Below are 20,225 nucleotides of genomic sequence, written 5' to 3'. Positions count from 1 at the left end.
ATCAGTATAAAGTAATAAAATTCAACTTATGTAAATATTTACAATGTTAGTGCTATTTATTTTCAATATAATATCTGAGACAAAGTATTGGTATAATATGTACATCAACTTAAAAATTTGGCATACCAATGTGAATTATAACGTTTCTGTTGTATTAATATAATTTCATCTAAAAATGCATACATTTTGCAATTAGGTTCTTCACGAATTTTTTTTTAAGTATAAATGTTTTTGTCTTATTTTATGCAAACTATTCTTTAAATAATGGTTTACAAAGAAATATAGTTATAATATAGAAATCATTATACTCACAGTAACCAACTACTCTTAAAAATAAAAGTTCATAAATAATGCATAAAGAAACCTAATTTAATTGCATATTAAATACAATTGTAATACGCGTGAATAATCAAATATTGTTCCAATATATAATTAAAATACTTTGAATAGTATGTAAATTTTAGTTTGTAGTTTTTTAATTTTTCGACGTGCTACGTTTAGGTACTATGCAACCCTTTTCATTAAATTTTCTATCAAAATGACTAATAAATTATTGACGATTTAGTAATCATTTTAAAAAAATTTAGTCCAATTAATACTGTTAGATTTTCTCAGTACAAACGATTTTTTTATTTATATAAATTATACTGAAATGAATTATGGCTGCAATCTTAAGAATATTAATCCGCAAGCAATGAAAAAGCATTTGAGTTACAATTTTGAATAAATCAGCTATATTGACTAATTAATCATTCGTCAATATGTGATTCTCAAAAATTATTTTTGAAAAATAATTATTTCATAAAAATTACTTTTCTAAATACTGATGCCAGAAATAAAAAAGCGCTTATTGTTGTGAAAATATCATATGATCTTAATAAATTTTGGCATTAGAATTTATAAAATTGATTTATTTTGCATTGATTATCTATTTTGAAAATTACCTATTTTTTTATGCTAATATTTACATCATACTGTGCACACTACAGTAAAAAAGTTTATGAGAGCTCTTATTTTCAATTTCACTCTATGAAATATAGTTTTTGCTTGCTATATATTCTTAATATAAATTTATAAGGTGTCATGATATTTAATTTTGTTTTAAATAAGTAAATTAATTATTATTTATCGTACAGTACAATAGTTCACTTATACAAGTTTACTTGTACTGTGATAAATTCATATGAATAAATGTTGATTATTCATATATAAATTAATTACTATTACATGATCAAAATCCAGAATATTGCTTCTTTGAAAATTCGTATAATTCCAATAATCTATATAGCGTTAAATCTATAAAAAATATTTTATCTAAAAAAATTGTATCGATGTAATATATAGTCATATTTAACATTAACATTTCGCTAAGGCATTTTTTTCATAGAATGATTGTATGGATAATGTTATATAGAAAATTCATAACTATTTATAATAATTGCATAAATGAATGAAGGGCAAACAAACATACATGATTTATATGTTGAAAAAATAGTGTATGTCATATTTTAACAGCCATTATAATAATGAAAATAGATTTTGACGAATAACTCGACTATTTAACATATTATTAATCGATCGTTTGTTAGTTGCGCAAATGCAGGGTCATTAGCTAAAATAATGTGATAAACCATCAATTTATTTATATTTTTTTTATTCGCAATATTTATTCTGATTTCGTAGTTTTTGATAAATGTTATTTATAATATGTTATTTGCCGATTTTTTTTATACTCTTATGCAGTCTTTTATTGCGTTTGTAAGCATTGAGCATATTTTGATAATTTATAGCACATCTAGTTATTTTTGCTTAATTATGATTTTAAAATTTCAGTTTGTTCTAAAAATAAAAATTGGACGTTGAGTTATCATTTTCAAATATATCAATGCTGTTTAAAATAATATCAATTTTTCGTTTTAGAGCTTTTACATTTGTTTACTTAATTATTAGTAAGCAATTTTGAAATTTGTGTATGGTTTATGAAATATAGATATCAAATATTGACAAGGTCAGAATATATGATACCTTATAAATCATTTAATGATAATGCAGGCATGAATATGACATAATTTTAAATAATCCCTTAATTTAATTTATCACGAAGCAGTATGACCATAAGTGCAAGGTCAATTGGGAATAGTATAGCTAGAATTATAACGAATATTTCTTTAAATAAATTATAATTAAATAAAGCGATAAATGATGAACAATACATTATGATTTGATGAAAAAAAAATGTTTTTTGTGATGCGATAGTTGTGTAATGTATTTTTAATGGTGCGTTCTCTACTGCAGTGTATTAATGAGCTATAATCTAATTGCGACTAATTAGCATCGTATTTCCGTGCGTATTTGTCATAATTATAATAAATTTGAGAAACCACAACATTAAATTGACTAAATAAATATTCAAATTTCAAACAAATAATTAAAAAATTATCAACCCATGTGTATATACACGTGGCTTCCTAACGCTCGAGTTTGTCTATAGAAGAATTGGTTCAAACAGATTTTTCTTTTAGTATAAAAATTACTATAAAACCAGGTAATAAAATAATTTTAACGTGATGTAAATTAATGTAACAAATTGATGTAATTATTTTACAAAGATATCGATAAATTACCATGCACGAGATACCATATAACCATTACCATTAGTAAGTAAACTGATCCTTAGAATTTACGAAGTGACTGTGGTCGGAAGAATTTACGTATCTCATTATTTATTCACATATTTAATATAATGTTATATAAGATTATTTATTTAATAATAATATATAATCTGTAATATTATATAATAAGAGCCTGTAATATTTGAATACAAAGATTCCAATAAGAATACTAATGACAATAAATCGATTTCATGCAATACTTCTATTTAGCTCCAATAATACGAAAAAAATTTTATTATGCCAAATTACATAAAGTAAGGCTAGAATCATTTCATCATTAACATAATTTAAATATATTTTCTATGAAAGCGTTAAATAGTCTAAATTTACTGCCGTGCCCTCGCCGATACAAAATGATTAAAATGATCATGCATGAGTTAATTGTATTAAATTTATGACATAGAACGCACCATTATTAAAATTTTAAATAATTCTGAGTTCGGTATATACCAAAAGCTAATATAATAACTACAATTTATGAACCCGTTACAATATCTGTTTTCTTTCCTAAAGGAAGATTTGTTGCCTTCGTTGTGGTTCACAGCCGGGTTGTTCTATTATAGCAGCTAAAACGAAAGAAGATTAACAAATATAAAAAACTACTGCTAAAAAGCGACTAAGAAAGTAAGCTGTAAGTTTTCTCAAGATTAAACGATTTTTGATATTCAATGTTAACGTTATTAACAAATTTTGTTTAACTAACATCTATTATTAAGTCCAGCCACTTACGGACTATTTTTAATCATTATTTTATATAATCTGTTATAATTTTTAATCAAGAAATTTAGTTTTGAAGTCAAGGCAGAGTTTTTAGCTGCCACCGGCTGTGACCAGACTTAATAATAATCTAAAATCACTACGTTTCTACGTACTAAATAACTTTGTTAACTATATTATATTCCTATTGAAGTAAAATTATCATTACTTTATAATTTTTCAATACCCGTTTCTAGCGTTAATATAGATAAATATAAATTTATTTTACTAATTTTCTATTTTTTTACTACGTGATATGAAAATTTGTAAATAAATTCTACTAAATATTTAAAAGCTTAATATAAAACACCTTTAGTTATTTTTTTAATGTGATTTTTTTCTTGAGATTACGTGGACGCAATTTTAGGAATCTTGGGAAGATGTTTAACTATAGTTTTAACTATTTGTTGATTACCTAAAATTTTAATTATTTGTCTACGTTATCTTAGCACTTTAGTTTCATATGTTAGGCCTCAGACTTTTATTATACTTAATACTACTTTAAACGTAAATATTTGATCCAACCACGATATGTGAAATTGTAAGGGATACTATGACTGATACAGCGCATGATTATATATATTTTTTATACTATAGTCAATAATATTAAGTATTGTGTTTAATAATTTACACATGATTTATTTTGTGTGATTTATATTCGAATATAACTTTCGAAAACACTTGCCCCAATTTCTATTTTCTAATTCAACACGATGTTGAGTAATTTATTTTTAGATTTCTGTATAAAGAGAGCAAGATATCCAGAATATAACTATTAATTTCTGAATTTCGTGAATTTCGAATGGACCTATATAAATTGTTTTTAGTAAATTGTAACAAGTAACTTGATAATTTAATTCTAATAGCTACAGTAATATTGGTTCGTATTTTGTAAAGATATCGTAACTATGATATCCTAGCTTAATATAATAAATAGAATTAGCATCGAATAACGTAGCAACTACTAACAAATAACGATATAAATACCAAACAGTTTTCATGTACGAGTCATCTACACGTCTTATTAAATTAGGGTAAAAGCAACATCAACGCATTTGACACTTTATATAGTGCAGTAAATGGAGCATTTTAGGTCTGAATTTTTTTACTTTGCTCCAATTTCATGGAATTTTGGAATTAGGTTCATCTTACCCTGAAGTTCAAAAGTGAAAACAATTCAGGTTGCGCCATCAAACCCCTGGGGGGGGGTGACACCCCTTCTCATTGTGTAATTACATTTTTTTAAAATAAAATCGATAGAAGAACTAATTATAAGAAAAAAATGTTTTTTACAGTTTTTCAAAAAAACTAATACTTTTCAAGTTACTGGCCACTAAAGATTCAATATTTTTGACGTTTTCTTCGTTTTTTTTGCAAATATCTCCTAAAATATACATTTTAAATAACAAAATCATGTAATGAACAAAATAATGTCAATAAAAATCTGAATAAATCGGTATTATTAAATTGTTTCTAGGAAAAATATTATGCAAGATTTGAAAGAGCAAAGTCGTTTTTTTATTTCGTTCATGATTCAATTGTTGTATTTAAAGCCATCTAGTGTCGAGGTTTTACATTTTATGTATTACGGTGAAATTGGGTTTTATAGTGCTCAACATAAGCTTTAAAATGAGTGCTGTTACAAGTTTTTTACATGTAAAATGGATGAGCTATCATGCAAATAAGAAGCATATACGAAGTTTATTTCTTCTAAATCATATGGTTTAATGAGCGCCATTTCCACCAGAATTAAAGTAATTCACATTGCATCTAGAATTCACTTCATTATAGACATCTTGATGGATTCCAGCAGATTCACTACTTTAGTACAAACTATTTTCAGAAAATTTTATCAGATTTTATAAAAACTTTTTTTAGGAGATATTTGCAAAAAAACGAAGAAAAACGCCAAAAATATATGAATGTTTAGTGGCCAGTAACTTGAAAAGTATAGTTTTTTTTGAAAAACTATAAGACATTTTTTTCTTATAATTAGTTCTTCTATCGATTTCCGACTTATTTTGAAAAAATGTAATTACACGATTGAGAAGGGTGTCATCCCCCCGGGGGTGATGGCGCAACCCGAATTGTTTTCACTTTTGAATTTGAGGGTAAGATGAACCTAATTCCAAAATTTCATGAAATTCGGAGCACAGTAAAAAAATTCAGAGGTTATACCTATTTTTCCTCTCCGTTTACTGCACTAATATATTTTGCATTTTTTTTTTCAAATGGCATAAATATTTTTGGCGTTCAATATGCACGTCGTTCAGTATCAGGCGATACACCAAGCAATAATAACCCATTTTCCCTCCGGCATACCTTTCCAGCAGCCGCCTTTCAAGTCGGGAGGATACGTGACGTAGATGTAGTGTTCACTCTGGCCCATGTCCGCAGCGCCTGGGTCTGCCGCCCGAGAGACGGGTCTCGGGCGACCAACGCGCGTTGCCCGTAACCGTCGCCTTCGCCGGGAAGAGCTCGTCCCGCGGCGCTGTGCGAGGGCGAGGAATGGGCGGTAGCCGTTGCACTCGTACTTGCCACGCTTCGGTCGTCATGACTAGGTAATTTCGGTAAGAATATGGTAATTGTAATTCGGTTTATTTAACAATATTATGTAATTTATTTTACGATATATAATAACTGTATCTAAAATATAAAATCTGTATAAAAAGTAATATTTTGATATTCATCAAAAACGTAAATTTTTCTTACATACAATTACAAACGAAATGGCCAGAAAATCTTAAAATGCATACTGGTGTATATAGAGAGAAAAATATCGTAATTTATTCCAAGCGTAGTAAACTATACAGACGCATAAAAGTTTATTTCGATGAAAAACTACGTGATAAACGCAATGTTTTCTTAAGGGATTAGGGGTACTTGGAGGCACGAAAAAATGAGAATTTTCAGTATTTTTTGTTATTAAGCGATGTTTTATTACAAAAATATTAATACGGTATTGTTGTATAATGTTTTGACTTGAACTAACAAAATCTTCAGAAAAAACATTAGATATTAAGTTGTAGCTGTTTTTGTTGACCCTGTTTTAAAAAACGGTCCTGGCAATGACCATCATAACTCTTTAGAGATTCATCTAAAATCAATCAAATAAAAAAAATAGTTTTAAAAATAGATAATCCTGAGCCTGATCGAAGGTTTTCTTTTTTTGCAAAAATTAACAAAATGGCAGCACCAGAAAAAAAATTCGATTTTTGGGTAAAAAATCAACAGTTAATTGGTCTTAAAAATTGATATTTTTGAAAAAATAAAAATTCTTCGATCAGACCCGAGTTATTATGTATTCTAAAAGCTGTATGAATTTCATTAAATTTACTAAGCGGTTTTTGAGTTACAGTTTTCACACTTCAGGTTCAAAACATAGTTTGAGAAAAACGCGTTTAAAGTTTCACATCGGATTTACGTACAGAAATTCGAATTATTGATTTACTTAAACCGAGTCATCTATTTCTGGGCCATATAATAGTTGATCAATCATTGTGCAAGTTTCTAATATTTCCATTTGCTGTTGCCTACGAAGCATTCTGGCCTCCCGAGTGTTTTCGTTGCGCGCTGATCTGCCACTTTCACACGTGCAGCATCCAATTTTTCAGCATACCAACGGGAATTATACCCACAATTAGGTCCTAGGTCCCACAATTATACCCATAATCAATAATAATGATGTATATGCATTCAGCAATTTGTACGATAGTAGAACTAGTATTCACGGTTTCTAGGCATATTTTTTACACTAGTTGGTTGAAGCTTTTAATTCTTTCTGATTATGGATTCAATCTTGAACTGCACATCTTGAAAGTGAATTATCATTGCTGAGATCGTCGCAAAAAAATAAAAATCGTTTTTTCAAAAATTCCAAGCACCCCTAACCCCTTAAACAAATGATTTTCATCCGTCACCATTAGCATTAGCCTACATATGTTATCAGTAAAAACATCTTTATATTTTTGTTTACAAAATTACGCATGTAATACTACAAAAAGCAAGCTGAAACTATAAGTTTCATATAAACTATATGAAACAAGAAACGTAAACATTGTTTTCAAATATGAAAGCATAGTTATTTTAGTCAATATAATTATAAATTTCAATATTTAAATATATTACCTCATAGAATTATTATAAAAAATAATATTAAGCACATATGTTTGGCCAAAAAGTCGATTATATAATATTTTCAGAAATTTATTTCTAATCCTTACCGATGCTCATCCAAACACACATTTTGTTCATATATATAATAAAGCAAAATAAAAAAGTAATATTACTCACTCAAATAGCACCCGATAATGTAGTAGCATAGGCATATTCCTAGTGACAATACCATTACCATCACAAAATACAAACCCCATGGAAAAGGTCTTGGTTCGGGATTTCCTTCTTCCCAATAGCGGTCACAACTCAAATACCAACAACAGCGTGATTTAATTCCTCTATAAACAAATAATATATGAAATTATATTATGTTAATTCGAATTATAGTTTAAACTTATGTGTAAGAACATATTTTCAAGAAGACATACCTTCCATATCTGTGAAGTCTTGAACAGATAGATGCACACAAACACCAGCAATACAATCTCTGACAAGAATCTGCAAAATTAATATAAAATTTAAAATCTAAATTTAATTAGGATGCAAAAATCGAATTGTTTATTTTGATCAGATTGACATTGAAGCTATAAAAATTAGAATTTTAATCTCATTTACATGTATCTTTAAATCCACATTTCTCAATTACCTATACTTTGTACTAATTAATTAAAAACAATAACATCAATCAAATGAACGAAATTATGTCATAAATTCAATAGCATTGTAACGAATCGATAATATTGCAAAAATTGATGTTTTTCAAATTTACAATTTTACATTTTAAATATATACCTCACATCGCAGCTTGAGCCTTGCCAGATCATCAGGTTACAGTCAGCCTTAAGACGTTGAAATTCGTCATTTGTTGATCCATCTACAGCTGGTAACGCCGAGTCCACAAGGTGTTCATCGCAAGCGGCCGTGGTATTGGAATCACCATTATCTTCTATGTCTTCTACCTCTCCGTCGTCATTATCGACATCTAGAACAATAATAATCACTCATTAAATTTATTTTAACTTTTATTGATCATTAATAATTTACTTCCTTATAATTAGGATAAGTTATAGTAATCGTTAAGTAAAGAAATTGAAAATGAATATTTTATATACCTTCACGTTTTAAAGGGTTTTTAACCCTCTGTCGGTCGGCGTGGTCTGGCCAGACTTTTTTCGACTTCAATTAAAATAAAATACTTCTAGTAATCCTATCGACTTGAAATTTCTTGACTTTTCCTAAAATTTCATTGGCTGTCGATCAATGAAAAAATCAGGACGAAAGAATGTACAGAAGGATAATTATAAGAATATTAACTTTTTTATACTTCGAACGGTCGGAAAGGTCTGTCTAGACCACCCACACATGAAGCGTATGAAATATACGCTTTTTGATATATGTAAACCAGTATTTTGTCTTTTTTCATGGTATTTTCTATTCAAACTGCGTTGTATATATTCTTTGCTATGTGTTGTAACATGAATCTTAGTATTTTCATGATGAAAGTTCCTTGAAAACCTACCAAACTTTTTGGTAATCGCAAACACTGAAAATCGGATGAGTAATGCACACATTATCAGCAATTTTTCTACCCGTACTGCGTTCGAAATTTTTTTTTGGCGATCCTGTAGTAAAATTATATTTTCAACTTGAATTTTACAGCTCATTTCAAAGGCGACGCACCTCATTTCGTTTTCATTTGAATTTCACATTCATTTCAAAGGCGCCAAAAAAGAATAAATATTGTTTTTCATTGATATAAAACAGAAAAATTAACAAAAAAGCAACGATTTTTTATATTTCTTGATTTTTTTTATATAATATATTATGTATATTTTTATTATAAGCAAGCTCAACATATGCAAAAGACGGTAAGAAAAAGAAAAAATCAAAACTATAATATTTACTACTAATATCGTTAATATATAAGACACCAAAAACTCATTTATCCCATATAAATGCATGAAAAATGAATGGTGGTCCAGCCAACCTTTCCGACCGTTCGAAGGTGAAAAAATATCCGACCGACGGAGGGTTAAATCATTATAATACGGATATCAATTTATATAAATACTATCTTTTTTTTTGTACTCTATTTTATTTATATTTATATTATTGTTTATTAATGTTACTAGATGTTATATTATTTAACAGTTATAACAAATATTGTAATTAAAAAAAAAATATCAGGTATTTTATAGAGATTTCAATAAGTACAAATTTTGTTTATACTTATATGAGTTCCGTACCAATGCTTATTCGTTACATTTAGATTTATATTCACTGATAAATTTTCAAAAAAATTCAAAATTTAGGAAAAAGTCATTTTTTCAACCATTTCAAAATTCTCGAAAATCGAATTTTTTCATAGTTTTCAAAAAATGTAATTTTTTTCTTAATTTAATTTTTAGTACGGGAAGTTCCAGCATTCGTTTTTTAAAGTAGAACATTACTAGATTGTTTATATATATATATATATATATATATATATAGAACTCCAATTATCCGAACTCCGACTATCCGAATCACTTTCAGAAAAAAAATTGTCCAAAAAAAGTTTAAGTGCGCTATTATTCTTCCACCAGCAAAGCCAGTGTAGACACATAGTTGTTTTGATTTGACGGAGATGTTTACAAAACAATGATTTTTATTTCTAAACTTGTACATGAGTACATTTATTTATATTTAAAACATGTGAAAATGTCATGTTTCTTTCATTCAATTCAATAAAAAAAATAGTGCAATATCAAAACGTAACTTTTTTTCTCTCCAATGGCAATTTAAAAAAAAAAACTCCGATTATCCGAATATTTGATTATCCGAATGGGTCCCGGTCCCCATTAACACTAAAATACCATAGCGGGTCAAATGACCCATTTTGAATTGCATTGAAAATGCACGTATAATTTTATTGCGTTTGCACATTTGACTTCATGACTTTTTTTAAGTAATTAGAGTACAGTTATGAACAATTTTTTTTTCTTGTTTTGTTTTGTTTATTCTGAGTTATCCTTCTTGTATACCGATATCTACCACAATGGGTCATTTGACCCGGAGAGAATTTTTTGGTTTAAGAGATTGTCGAGTCATATTTGTAGTCAGTAAGTTGCAAATTCTTCTAAACACTGTTGCGTAAAGCAGTTCAACGAAAATAGCTCAGAATAATTTCAAGAAAATATCAAATTTTAGTTTTTTATTGTTAGAAAAAGTGGCAGAAATTAAAAGTCTTGGTAAGTACCTAGCTTATATTTTATTTTGATAGCTATAGTAATACAAGTTATTTTTTACCCAAAACATGTCGAAGCAAACAAGACAGTAAAAGTTCTTAGAAGATATAAATAATATTGGCGAAGAGTTTTCAGAAATTAGTGAAGATGAATTTTCTGAAAATGAAATTCATATTGGTTGAAAATAAAAATGAGTTCGATTCAACAGATAATACTGACGACGAAGAAAACAATGATAAATGTTTACCTGAGACTGTTTCATATTACAATAAAACCAAATTTGGTGTAGACATGACCGATCAAATGGCGAAGAAATTTACTACAAAACCCAAGTATTGCAGATGGCCTCTCCAAGTTTTTTTCAATATTCTTGATTTAGCTGACATAAATGCCTGGATTTTGTACAAGCAAACGACAGGAGAAAATATCTCGCGACAAGATTTTTTACTCAAGCTAGCAGAGGAACTTGGCGCCGATTTTCGAGAAGTCCGTGAATAACCAAAATAAGAAACAAATACGAAAGTATCGTTGCCTAAGTCTACTACAGATGCTTATAAACGTATGACATGTCAAATAGGATACTGTAAAGAAAATAAAACCAACAAAATTTGCTCTAAATGTAAAAAATATGTTTGCGGAAAATGTACAATTATGGATACAACTATGAATTAAATTTTTTTATTTTTGCGTCTGTAATAGAAATGCTCAACATACTATTTTGTTTTTTTATAATAAATTTAATTTTCATTTTTATTTTTTTCCTAACATCCATATTTCATACATTCAAGCATGAAACGTAGAGTCGGGTCATTTGACCCGCTATGGTAGAAATAGGTATATATTAAGTCTTGGTATGATTAGTGTTAATTCGGATAATTGGAGTTCTACTGTATATATATATATATATATATATATATATATATATATGTATTAAACTTGTTTTGAAATTTCGTACCTTCAGCGACCGGCGCTTCGTCTCTATCACATCTTTTAACAGCCACTCGACCCGGCAACCCGTTTTTGTACCGCCCATTTCTTCCATTAGCCTTTGCACCATGCGGTAGCCTAGCAAGTGCTCGTGGCCCGGTTGCGGTGAGTGCCGTAGCCGAAGGTCGCGAGGATCCTCGAGGCCCCGCGTCTCGCCAGATTTCTATGTCCGTCGTAGCACGTTGACCGGACGACGGGCCGCCTAACGCGTCGCGGGCTACCAGCACTTCGCAACGCATCATCGCGCAATAATCGGCGAGGCATACGGCGTCTTCTGCCTATGAAATTATTAAACAGGACATATTTTACGATATCGATATAAAAAAACAAATTTAATAAGTGCATAAACCGTTTCTAAAAATATAATAGTTTAGGAATTATATCTTCTTATATATAAAAATGAATCGCAAAATGTGTTGGTAAGCGCATAACTCAACAACGCCTGGACCAATTTGGCCAAATCTTTTTTTAAAATGTTCGTTAAAGTCCAAAGATGGTTCTTACGGCGAGAAAAAATCGAATAATTGCCGGGCAAACTCTAAAAACAGCCCTTTTCTTTTTTAATCGAGTAGGCAACGAAATTTGTAGGAAAAACAATGATCTATGTCATGACATTTTGTGTAGTTTTTGATAATCTAATTTTTAATATATTTATATAAGCATAGAAATATCTTTCTATTAATTAACGAGCTATATTGACAGCCAAAAACATTGATGTAAATGAATGAAAATAAATTATGATTTGCATGATTAAAATTACTTACTTTCAAATGCTTATAGTGTTTCATTTAATTATTCTTAATTCACACCGAATTATTACCAGGGTGACGGTTCTGTTCCGGATAATTTTTTGCAAAGAATGGAAAAAAGGTAGGAACAAAACACCGCCACATTACAAATTTTTTTGACAGGACAGTCTGTCGGGTCGGCTAGTTATATATAAAAATGAATCGCAAAATGTGTTGGTAAGCACATAACTCAACAACGCCTGGACCAATTTGGCCAATTATTTTTTTTAATATTTGTTGAAGTCCAAGGATGGTTCTTACGGCGAGAAGAAATCAAATAATTGCCGGGCAAACCCAAAAAAACAGCCCTTTTCTTTTTCTCATACAAACGTTTTCTAACTAAAACGTAGAATCAATTTGAGCTTAATTGCTATTATATAAAGTTCATATTAAATTACAAGCACTCACTGTATACTCCTTCTAAACGATTATTCGGACTTTGATAAATCTTTCTGAAGTTTGTTAAGGTAATTTTCTAGGACGTATGTGATTATAAAGTACTGGGATGTATGTGCAATATTGTAGAAATAAATGAAAAAAAATTGCAAAAAACGACATGTCATTGTTTGCATTGAAAACAAATGATAACTATCATCTGCCAAAAATTTCAATTTACTTATGAACTTTGCTAGAAATTTATGAATATGAATAAGAAAAATGAAATGTCTACATCATTATTGTCAAAAAGCAGCTGAGATGTGCCAGAAATTAAAATAATATTGTTTACAATATATGTATGGCAGATTAAATGATACACATATGAATATGATATGACAAACTAATTCACTTAAAATATGAAATAAAGTATTAATCAGGGCCGGTCCTACCTTTAATGCGATGCATGCAAGAAATACGAGCGCACGCTTTAGGGGGCACCAACACAAGATTCGTATATTAAATTTTCAATATAGTTTTTATTTAATATATAATTCCGTTGCATCTTTTACTAATCTTTTCACAATATTTTTAAAATTCGTAAAAATCTCACTTTATACCAACAAATGGGAAAGTAAAGAATACATACACTGCCCTCACGATATGGATTAGGAGAAGTTTAAGATGCAATTTTGGATATCTTAAATAATAATAAATTTAATTAATTTAATCCGACATGAAGTACCAGTGTTATGTTATGGTTATGGTTATGTTAAACCGTTTAAAAGACTTCAATTTCCAATGTAGTGTGGGAATTGAGACTTATAATTTTATTTAAAGCAGTTCTACATTCAGCATTGCTCATATTATAAATGTATATGCATTTTGGCGTAAAAAGTAATTTAAGAAACAATAATTATTATTTTTAGCTAAACGGTAAATGTTAGTATATCATATTAAAAAATTGTAGACATGATTACAGGACAACATCAGTCGGGTCATCTAGTTTTGAATATATTTAAAAATAAACATTTATATCGGCACCGAATTTGTGGAAGCATGTTGTAAAAACTGCAACTTAAATAAAATACTAAAAAAATTTAGAAAAAGTTATCTGCCAGAAATAATAAAAATAATGATAATGCAAACTTTCACTTCATGATATAATAAAATGCAATTGTTTATCAATGTACTGTAAAAACATACGTATTAAATTTGAGAAGCTTAACAAAGTAATCAAAGAACCTGGCATTGAAGTATTTGTAACAGTAGATTATTGATTAACTAATTTATAGGAGCTATTTTTAAATAATTGATTCTAACTGATCATGAACCTTGTGTTATTGTTGTGACGTGATTCAACTGTTAGACATTGTACAATTAAATAGATTATTGGGTGACATTTTCAAACCTGCATATATATGTATATATATATATATATACAAATTTATTTTTTATCATTTTTTACTTACCACATTGATTTCATTCTTATGTCTGTTGTCAAAATGCAAATCCAAATGCCGTTCTTCGAAAAAGCTTTTTCCGCAAAATCCGCACGTCCATTGGGAAGGCCTGTGCTGCTGTTTGGCCGCTTGCTGGGGACCAAAAATGTCCCTCATTGGATGAAATGGACATTCCAGTGGAAATTTCACCTAAAATAATAAATTTCTCAATCGTTAAATAGCACAATAACGGAATTTCATACCTAATATAATACATTACAAGCTCTTATAGACTTTCTTCCATTAGATTAAAAAATGCAATTAAGTTTAATTAAATAAATTCTTTTTAAAATAATAAAGTGATCGCTTACCTGGTATTTGTCTAATATAGGTATCCATTTATTCTGAACAATTTTTCTGACAAGTCGAGCGTTATCTCTTGGGCATGAGATTTTGAACACACTTGGTCCGGGCCATGGTATTAAAGAGAGTACGCAGAGCGCGATTACCTTTAAAAAATCAACAAATAATATATTCATTTATTAGTCATTGTATATATGAAGGATCATCACTATCTCTGTCTTTTAAAATAGATAGTTTACTAATGTTAACGATATATTCACTACTATCATATGTAGCAGATAAGTAAAATTTACATTTGCTTAATTGAATCATTCTTGTTGAAAAAGCAGATAGTTCACTTTGGTCATTTTATATTTATGTACAGTTTTAAAATGCTGATAGAAAAAAGTAAAATTTTCGACATTTAGTAGACACATTTATAAATTCTGCTGTGTTTTTGCATGTCATGTTTAAAAATGACTAATGAACATATAAATCTTGCATCGATAAAATTAATAAAGCCGCAGAACCATCGGATTTAACCGGTTGGTTTGGGGGTATATAATAAACATAGAAGAGCACCTACTAGTATGTGAAAATATAGCTATTATATGCGTACATGTTTTTCCCGCAAAAATGTTTTCGCCCCTTAATGAGAAATGTATTGATCTCAAGAAATAAGTATTTATTCAAAGAAGAAAATTTAGTAAAATGAATATTAATGGAAATATTATTATTATTATGTCGGGATATTTGTTTTAAAGCAATTATTAGAGCATAGTTGTCAGTTGTGCGCGCGTGGATAAAGCAATGAAATACTAGGGTGAGTATTGATCCGACGCCGCCACCAGTAAAACATGATAGCTCACTGTAATATGTTGCAGTTTTAAAAGAAAAACAATATAATCACCTCAAAGTTAACTGATTTGGTCCACATTCATATTCCACTAGATTGCTTTTGATAGCATTCACGTTTTTATCACAATTTTGAATTTCTAACAGGGTAGTTTTAACACATTTATTCTCACTTTCGTACTGGGTTACTAACACCCCCTAAAATGCAGACAGAATTCCGCACGTGGCATTCGGATTCGGTCGTGATATTCCGTAGACTGAATAGTAAGAGCTCTGGCAAGACGTTTTTTGGCATTTCGAAAAATTTTTAACTAGTGGGGCGTATGGCATCGTGCCTTAAGGCAAATTGCTGGAACTTCCCGTACCAAAAATTATTATTTTTTTAAAAACGATTGACATTTTTGAAAAAAAATTACTTCGAAAAAATTAGATTTTTGAGATACTATAAATTTGACAAAAAATTACTTTTTTTGAAAAAAAAAATATATTGGGAAAAAAATGTTTTCTTCATTTTGACATATTTTGGAAATTCTGAACTTTTTTTCAAAGCAATCGTACTGCTTTAACTGCATAGAGACGAAATGTCAAAGCGCGTAAGCGCCGCGTTGCAGTCAAACGGATGAACATTGGTACGGAACCCATGGGAATGTAAACAAAATTTATACTTATTGTTAAAATCTCTATAAAATATCTGATAATTTGATGTGCATATGTCTAATGATCATTTTTGACCGCCAAATGGCATTTTTTTTACTTTTTTCATTAGATCTCTGAAACCGCTAGACCTGCCTTCATAAAAATTTGATAAATTATTTATCTTGTCAATATAAGTAAAACGGTTTTTGAATTATTAAAATCGGACGCTCCGTTCTCCTAAAAACTGAGTTAACATTTTTGGCACTTTTTGCCCCGTATCTTCGGAACGGCTAGGCCTACCTTCGCCAAAAACTAATCAGCACGTCTCCTTATCAATACGAATCAAATGTTTTTTGAATTATTCAAATCAGTTGATCGGTGTATTAAAATCGGACGCTCCGTTCTCCTAAAAACTGAGTTAACATTTTTGGCACTTTTTGCCCCGTATCTTCGGAACGGCTAGGCCTACCTTCGCCAAAAACTAATCAGCACGTCTCCTTATCAATACGAATCAAATGTTTTTTGAATTATTCAAATCAGTTGATCGGTGTTCCCGAAATCGTCGACGAAAATTTGTATCCGCACACACACACATACGCACACACACATATACACACACAAACACATACATCCATTTTTTCTAAGGTTTGCCAGAATACTCAGAAATCTTTGAAACGTAAAGATATATAAAAATTTTTATTTTCGATTTTTTTGCGATTATTATAACTTGCCCTACGGGAAGTTAAAAACATGTTTTATGAAGTTTTGTTGCCGTATCCTTTGGACAAAAATTTTTAGATAAAAAATATTTATATAAGCAAAGCTTATTCGTGTTATTATAATGATAATGAAAGTAATTAATTTCTCATTAATGTACAAATTGTGTATCAATAAATAACAAATCCGAAAAACGCCTACAAATTTCTACCAAATAATATCAAATTTGTTTTATGAGTTTCTGAAAAACAAAAGCATTGACAAAGTGTCAATGTCGTTTTAATAATATTTTCTATAGTTTTTGTAAAGATATATATTTTTTTATTAATTTGAAGTTATTAGATCACAAAAAATCACAAACTTATATATTTTGAACCAATGCTAAGAGACATAAAAAAACATGCAATACTTTTGGTCACTACCAACAATTGTAAGTTTCATAAATTAATATTAAAAAAAATATTTGAGATATCAATTACACCATAGAAATAGTAGTATCTTATATTTTTAAAATCATGTTTTTCTCAAATATTTGCGACACTAGAAATTAAACTGTAGGTCGATCAAACTGTCACAGAGGTGTTAAACCCACTACAGAACAGAGCTACGTACTACGAAAATTGCCTATAAATATAATTGCTATTTGTATATACTTGCAGATTTTATGATAGTTGGCCTTCAGGCATTAATCATTCACCTTTTTCATTTTTAATATATAATTATTTGATATTATTATTATTATAATTAAAATAAATAAATGATTGAAATTTACTATAACTTTGAGCAATACAGGTTTGGCACCAGGCAAAACTGGTGCAAGAAAAACGCTCCTCAACGATGAAATAACTATTTCCTTAATGCACTCACAAGTATGATTTCAAATTTTGATTATAGATTTTAATAATAACAACGCTGAATGATTTTACTGCTTCCTTGATGCAAGTGGAACTTACCACCCAGTGCTCTTTGTATACATCTGTTCCTCAACATTGTGGTGCTCTAGGATTTCGCTGCGTAACAAACGACTCGTACCAGGTAAATTGAAAATAATTTATATATATTTGTATACACGAATATATATATATATACAAAACCGAAAAGTACCGTTCTAATACTCTTATGTAATCTAAAAATCTTCTCAGCACTAAGAACAAAAGATTATGAACAAAGTATACGGTATTATAACAGAAAATTTGAATTTAGCCTTTGTGATAAATTTCAAAATCTTAAGTTAAATATGATATATATATATATATACATATATATAAATATATATATATATATTATATACAGGGCCGGTCCTGGAGTCCTTAGCGCCCGCATGCAACTTTTTTTCTAGCGCCCCCCTCCCCTTATTAATATTAGTTGTTTTAACAGTTTATCATTAAAATTAATTATAATTAAAAATATTTTTTTATTATTCTGAATTTAGTACACACAGATATAATGCATAAGCAAATAAAATACATTGATTTTGAATTTATTTAGAAAATCTAGACGATTCGCGGGTTGATTATAATCAAATATTTTTAAATTTTCAATTATTTTTTACATTTGTGCAATATTAATATTTGGGCTAAAGCCCCAAAAAAAAAAATTCTCATTATTTACAATATTCAAAATTGCGTCGTAATCTTTTACTTGTTGATATCGTAAGAGCCGAATTGTATTCATCTTTGCTTTTCCGTCATATTCAGAGTATCAGATTGTGTTTTAAAGTTAAACTTTCAACGTATTTTAGAAGTATTGTCAAAAAATCAGTAAAAATGCAAAGAAATTACACATTTTTTGTACTATATTGAAAAAAAGCTAATTATATTTGATATGTATTATTTCTGCATAGTTAATAATTATTAAATTTAGAGTATGGATACCACAAGGTATAAAAAATGCCTTAAGATTTTCGTTCCAAAGTAAATTTTGCTTTCATTTCTCATATTTGTTCCATTTCCATAACCCTAACCACGCATATCTTCAACATTCAAAGTTCATCAGATGCGAAACATTTGCAACAAAAACAAAAATCACAATTCAATTTCTCGGAATAAACGTGCCATTTTCTAAGCACTGACTCCCCATTTTTTATTTTCCCGATTATAATTTGTTTATATTTTTTAACAATTTCCCTTTCAACTAAATCAGCACGCAATTTTCCGTCAATAACGCCCAATAGTTAATTTAATCTTTCGCAAGTTTGCGCTTATGAGATTGGACAAGATATTTTTTTTTTCGATTTCACGGTAACTTCAAACAAAGAAAAAATTAAATAAGTAGATTAAGCAATAAATATGGCTGTTATTTACAAATTTGCAGCTGTTATTTTTAATTGGTTAATTGTTTTTACTGATATCACATTGCAAAATAAATATGCTTTTTGTGTCTCCCTATCCATAGTTAAGTTAGATTTTTTGTTATAATTTATTAAGTATTCTAGATTTTATATAAATAATAAAAAATAAATTATAAATAATATATTATAAATTTAATTTCCGAAATTTAATAATAATTATATATATATATATATATATTATTTATTGAATTGCATACTTCAATTGTTCATCTTCAGCTTTGCTACTCTCCCGACGAGTACGGGAATACTGAACCACCAGAGTTAGAGCATCATTGCCCAAGTTTGACTGTATGTGATGAAAATAATCCAGTTTTTTGTTCTCCCATTGATTTGGATCTCACAACAACTGAATGTCTGCAATCAGCATTGAAAAGAGATTGCCAAACAGAAGCTGATACGACCGAAGTAATGTTACTAATGCTAAAATTAATACATCACTAAAAAATAATAGTCCTATTTTTCCAGAATTTTCTGTGAAGTTTACTTTATTATATTTATACACTTAGTAATTACTTAATTATTAGCTGTTTTAACCTTCATTTTCACGTAACATTTGGTCGATTTATTTACGCATTTATAAGCTTTTATTCGAATCTTCTATAGTTCTTTGATTTCATTAAAACATGAATAAACACAATCATGCTTATTAATAACTTCCACAAAAAAACACAATCACGGTTCATACACATATAAAACAGATTATTAAAACAAATAAAAATATTTCTGAAGGTGATTATATTTATGGCATAAACTCCTACAATGTTTCCATGTCCAACTGTTCCAGATAGACTGGCTGAAAAAATACTAAATACAAAATTTGTTTCTGGATTATGGACAATGTAAACTTGAGGGATAAGCATAAATCTATGAATGTATAATTTGATAAAAATGGATTAATTAAATTTGCAATCTATATTTTGCCTAATTCACAAATTTTCGATTACCGATACGCATCCTGATATTTA

The 20,225-nt window shown here is 28.8% G+C and overlaps 1 pseudogene; it reads right to left on the bottom strand.

Annotated features, from left to right (window-relative positions):
• Positions 1 to 3,210: 3,210 nt before the first annotated feature.
• Positions 3,211 to 15,070, bottom strand: LOC113373721 (annotated as a pseudogene).
• Between the last annotated feature and the right edge of the window lie 5,155 nt (positions 15,071 to 20,225).

Source organism: Ctenocephalides felis, unplaced genomic scaffold (assembly GCF_003426905.1).
Source record: "Ctenocephalides felis isolate EL2017-DRISC unplaced genomic scaffold, ASM342690v1 CF-g0.4_SCAFFOLD_01604, whole genome shotgun sequence".
Taxonomy (NCBI): domain Eukaryota; kingdom Metazoa; phylum Arthropoda; class Insecta; order Siphonaptera; family Pulicidae; genus Ctenocephalides; species Ctenocephalides felis.
This window is presented reverse-complemented; position numbering and strand designations above follow the sequence as displayed.